The sequence below is a fragment of the Orcinus orca genome, chromosome 21 (assembly GCF_937001465.1).
Source record: "Orcinus orca chromosome 21, mOrcOrc1.1, whole genome shotgun sequence".
NCBI classification, from domain to species: Eukaryota; Metazoa; Chordata; class Mammalia; order Artiodactyla; family Delphinidae; genus Orcinus; species Orcinus orca.
The window spans coordinates 33,904,990-33,910,601 of NC_064579.1; positions in this window are offsets into that span (position 1 = coordinate 33,904,990).

Here is a 5,612-nt window from a genome sequence, read left to right on the forward strand (position 1 = left end):
TTGATAGAATTCTCCTGTGAAGCCATCTGGTCCTGGGCTTTTGTTTGTTGGAAGATTTTTAATTACAGTTTCAATTTCAGTGCTTGTGATTGGTCTGTTCATATTTTCTATTTCTTCCTGATTCAGTCTTGGCAGGTTGTGCATTTCTAAGAATTTGTCCATTTCTTCCAGGTTGTCCATTTTATTGGCATAGAGTTGCTTGTAGTAATCACTCATGATCTTTTGTATTTCTGCAGTGTCAGTTGTTACTTCTTTTTCATTTCTAATTCTATTGATTTGAGTCTTCTCCCTTTTTTTCTTGATGAGTCTGGCTAATGATTTATCAATTTTGTTTATCTTCTCAAAGAACCAGCTTTTAGTTTTATTGATCTTTGTTATCGTTTCCTTCATTTCTTTTTCATTTATTTCTGATCTGATTTTTATGATTTCTTTCCTTCTGCTAACTTTGGGGTTTTTTTGTTCTTCTTCCTCTAATTGCTTTAGGTGCAAGGCTAGGTTGTTTATTCGAGATGTTTCCTGTTTCTTAAGGTAGGCTTGTATTGCTATAAACTTCCCTCTTAGAACTGCTTTTTCTGCATCCCATAGGTTTTGGGTCGTTGTGTCTCCATTGTCATTTGTTTCTAGGTATTTTTTAATTTCCTCTTTGATTTCTTCAGTGATCACTTCGTTATTAAGTAGTGTATTGTTTAGCCTCCATGTGTTTGTATTTTTTACAGATCTTTTCCTGTAATTGATATCTAGTCTCATAGCGTTGTGGTCGGAAAAGATACTTGATACAACTTCGATTTTCTTAAATTTACCAAGGCTTGATTTGTGACCCAAGATATGATTTATCCTGGAGAATGTTCCATAAGCACTAGAGAAAAATGTGTATTCTGTTGTTTTTGGATGTAATGTCCTATAAATATCAATTAAGTCCATCTTGTTTAATGTATCATCTAAAGCTTGTGTTTCCTTATTTATTTTCATTTTGGATGATTTGTCCATTGGTGAAAGTGGGGTGTTAAAGTCCCCTACTATGAATGTGTTACTGTTGATTTCCCCTTTTATGGCTGTTAGTACTTGCCTTATGTATTGAGGTGCTCTTATGTTGGGTGCATAAATATTTACAATTGTTATATCTTCTTCTTGGATCGATCCCTTGATCATTTTGTAGTGTCCTTCTTTGTCTCTTCTAATAGTCTTTATTTTAAAGTCTATTTTGTCTGATACGAGAATTGCTACTCCAGCTTTCTTTTGGTTTCCATTTGCATGAAATATCTTTTTCCATCCCCTTACTTTCAGTCTGTATGTGTCTCTAGGTCTGAAGTGGGTCTCTTGTAGACAGCAAATATATGGGTCTTGTTTTCGTATCCATTCAGCCAATCTGTGTCTTTTGGTGGGAGCATTTAGTCCATTTACATTTAAGCTAATTATCAATATGTATGCTCCTATTCCCATTTTCTTAATTGTTTTGGGTTCGTTATTGTAGGTCTTTTCCTTCTCTTGTGTTTCTTGCCTAGAGAAGTTCCTTTAGTACTTGTTGTAGAGCTGGTTTTGTGGTGCTGAACTCTCTCAGCTTTTCCTTGTCTGTAAAGGTTTTAATTTCTCCATCAAATCTGAATGAGATCCTTGCTGGGTAGAGTAATCTTGTTTGCAGGTTTTTCTCCTTCATCACTTTAAATATGTCCTGCCAGTCCCTTCTGGCTTGCAGAGTTTCTGCTGAAAGATCAGCTGTTAACCTTATGGGGATTCCCTTGTGTGTTATTTGTTGTTTTTCCCTTGCTGCTTTTAATATGTTTTCTTTGTATTTAATTTTTGACAGTTTGATTAATATGTGTCTTGGCATATTTCTCCTTGGATTTATCCTGTATGGGACTCTCTGTGCTTCCTGGACTTGATTAACTATTTCCTTTCCCATATTAGGGAAGTTTTCAACTATAATCTCTTCAAATATTTTCTCAGTCCCTTTCTTTTTCTCTTCTTCTTCTGGAACCCCTGTAATTCAAAAGTTGGTGTGTTTAATGTTGTCCCAGAGGTCTCTGAGACTGTCCTCAGTTCTTTTCATTCTTTTTTCTTTATTCTGCTCTGCAGTAGTTATTTCCACTATTTTATCTTTCAGGTCACTTATCCGTTCTTCTGCCTCAGTTATTCTGCTATTGAGCCCTTCTAGAGTATTTTTCATTTCATTTATTGTGTTGTTCATCATTGTTTGTTTCATCTTTAGTTCTTCTAGGTCCTTGTTAAATGTTTCTTGCATTTTGTCTATTCTATTTCCAAGATTTTGCATCATCTTTACTATCATTATTCTGAATTCTTTTTCAGGTAGACTGCCTATTTCCTCTTCATTTGTTAGGTCTGGTGGGTTTTTATCTTGCTCCTTCATCTGCTGTGTGTTTTTCTGTCTTCTCATTTTGCTTATCTTACTGTGTTGGGGGTCTCCTTTTTGCAGGCTGCAGGTTCGTAGTTCCCGTTGTTTTTGGTGTCTGTCCCCAGTGGCTAAGGTTGGTTCAGTGGGTTGTGTAGGCTTCCTGGTGGAGGGGACTAGTGCTTGTGTTCTCGTGGATGAGGCTGGATCTTCTCTTTCTGGTGGTCAGGTCCACGTCTGGTGGTGTGTTTTGGAGTGTCTGTGGACTTACTATGATTTTTAGGCAGCCTCTCCTCTAATAGGTGGAGTTGTGTTCCTGTCTTGCTAGTTGTTTGGCATAGGATGTTCAGCATTGTAGCTTGCTGGTCATTGAGTGAAGCTGGGTGATAGTGTTGAGATGGAGATCTCTGGGAGATTTTCGCCATTTGATATTATGTGGAGCTGGGAGGTCTCTTGTGGACCACTGTCCTGAAGTTGGCTCTCCCACCTCAGAGGCACAGCACTGACTCCTGGTTGCAGCACCAAGAGCCTTTCATCCACACGGCTCAGAATAAAAAGGAGAAAGAGTAGAGAGAAAGAATTAGTAGAAGTAGAAAGAAAGAACGAAAGAAAGAAAGGAGGGAGGGAAGGAGGGAAGGAAAAAAAAGAAAGAAGATAAAGTAAAATAAAATAAAGTAAGGTAAAATATAATACAGTTATTAAAATAAAAAATAATTACTGAAAAAAAAAAAAAAAAGGACGGATAGAGCCCTAGGACAAATGGTGGAAGCAAAGCTATACAGACAAAATCTCACACAGAAGCATACACATACACACTCACAAAAAAAGGAAAAGGGGGAAAAATCATAAATTTTGCTCTCAAAGTCCACCTCCTTAATTCGGGATGATTCGTTGTCTATTCAGGTATTCCACAGACGCAGGTACATCAAGTTGATGGTGGAGCTTTAATCCGCTGCTCCTGAGGCTGCTGGGAGAGATTTCCCTTTCTCTTCTTTGTTCGCACAGCTCCCAGGGCTCAGCTTTGGATTTGGCCCTGCCTCTGCGTGTAGGTCGCCTGAGGGCGTTTGTTGTTTGCTCAGACAGGACAGGGTTAAAGGAGCCGCTGATTCGCGGGCTCTGGCTCACTCAGGCCGGGGGGGGGGGGGGGGGGGGGGGGGGGGGAGGGGCACGGAGGGCGGGGCGAGCCTGCGGCGGCAGAGGCCGGCGTGACATTGCACCAGCCTGAGGCCCGCCGTGCGTTCTCCCGGGGGAGTTGTCCCTGGATCCCGGGACCCTGGCCGTGGCGGGCTGCACAGGCTCCCCGGAAGGGGGTGTGGAGAGTGACCTGTGCTCGCACACAGGCTTTTTGGGGGCGGCAGCAGCAGCCTTAGTGTCTCGTGCCCGTCTCTGGAGCTCCTTTAAGCAGCGCTCTGAATCCCCTCTCCTCGCGCACCAGGAAACAAAGAGGGAAGAAAAAGTCTCTTGCCTCTTCGGCAGCTCCAGACTTTTCCCCGGACTCCCTCCCGGCCAGCCGTGGCGCACTAACCCCCTGCAGGCTGTGTTCACGCCGCCAACCCCAGTCCTCTCCCTGCGCTCCGACCGAAGCCCGAGCCTCGGCTCCCAGCCCCGCCCGCCCCGGCGGGGGAGCAGACAAGCCTCTCGGGCTGGTGAGTGCCGGTCGGCCCCGATCCTCTGTGCGGGAATCTCCCCGCTTTGCCCTCCGCACCCCTGTTGCTGTGCTCTCCTCCGCGGCCCCGAAGCTCGCACCTCCGCCGCCCGCAGTCTCCGCCCGCGAAGGGGCTCCTAGTGTGGACACCTTTCCTCCTCACGGCTCCCTTCCACTGGTGCAGGTCCCGTCCCTATTATTTTGCCTCTGTTTATTCTTTTTGCTTTTGCCCTACCCAGGTACGTGGGGGGTTTCTTGCCTTTTGGAAGGTCTGAGGTCTTCGGCCAGCGTTCAGTAGGTGTTCTGTAGGAGTTGTTCCATGTGTAGATGTATTTCTGGTGTATCTGTGGGGAGGAGGGTGATCTCCGCGTCTTACTCTTCCGCCATCTTCCCGGAATCCCCGTGCAAATCTAAGCAGTTTAAAGTACAATCATGTGGGGTTTGTTTTGTTTTGTTTTTACTTTCAGTAATTTATTTACAGTCACAATCCTAGTTCAGGAATTTCAACATTTGATCTGGGCTCTGTTTAAATCACCTGGAAGGCTGATTGCTTATTTTTAAAAGTTATATAAAATATTTGACTGCACAAATGGAATAGTATAGTAGGCAACACAGCCTAACAACATATATATGTGTGCTTCGGGGTGTGTATATAATTAGAAATTCCAGTTATAGGAAGCTGTCATTTGTTAAGATTCTCCAAATAGCTAATTTTACCTTTGTTTCAATCCTGATTTTAAGTAAAGTTCATGGAAAACCTTATTTTCAGCTAACCATAGTACACATTTGTAATTATTTTGTCCACTTGTAAATTGTCCATCAGGGTACATTTCTGATTCAGTAATGCCATTTGTAATATTTCCAAAGGAGTTGATCTGAGATCAGGTTCAGTAAAATTTTCATCTTAATTTAGCTATTTGTATTTTGGTATGCTTGCACCAAGTTAAGATTATAATTTATATTCAGATAACCTATTTTTTGTTTGCAGTTTAATGAGAGAATATTTTTCATGTGTACCGGGGGATGACTCAGCAGTTTGCCATCCACAGGTTGCACTTTGCCTATTTGTGGCAGCCCACAAGGACGTGCCGAGGCCTCCATCCAGTCAGTAATGTATCTGGGACAGCTTAAATGCTGCAAACATCTTTATGAGTCTAAACGGCCTCAGTTTGTCCTACTCCAGTAAAATTGGTCAGTACAGTAAGTCATGGCATTCCGTTTGGAAAGAATGCACTGTGTCAATTGCCCTGATCTGGGCAAGAGGACAGAATTCATTGTAGTCATTTTTATGGAGTTTTCAAATAGGACTACAGAAATTCTTCCTTTTTTGTGCTGATTCTTAGCATGAGTACAGCAAATCATTTTGGTAGGAACACCTTGCATGTTGGTAAGAATTATAATAACAACAGTGGTAGCTATTGTTAGCAATGATAACCTCTGTCATTATTACCAGTCATGTTATTTTTAAAAATAGGGATCCATCATGTGATGTAGGCTGTGCAGAACTTGTACCCTTTGATGTGTCTCCAGAGTCTTGTGCTATGGAGCAAATAATTTTCCCTCTGTCTTCAGATTTTTCAAGTATGCTCTCTGATGACTTGAAATTGTCAAGGCATTCCA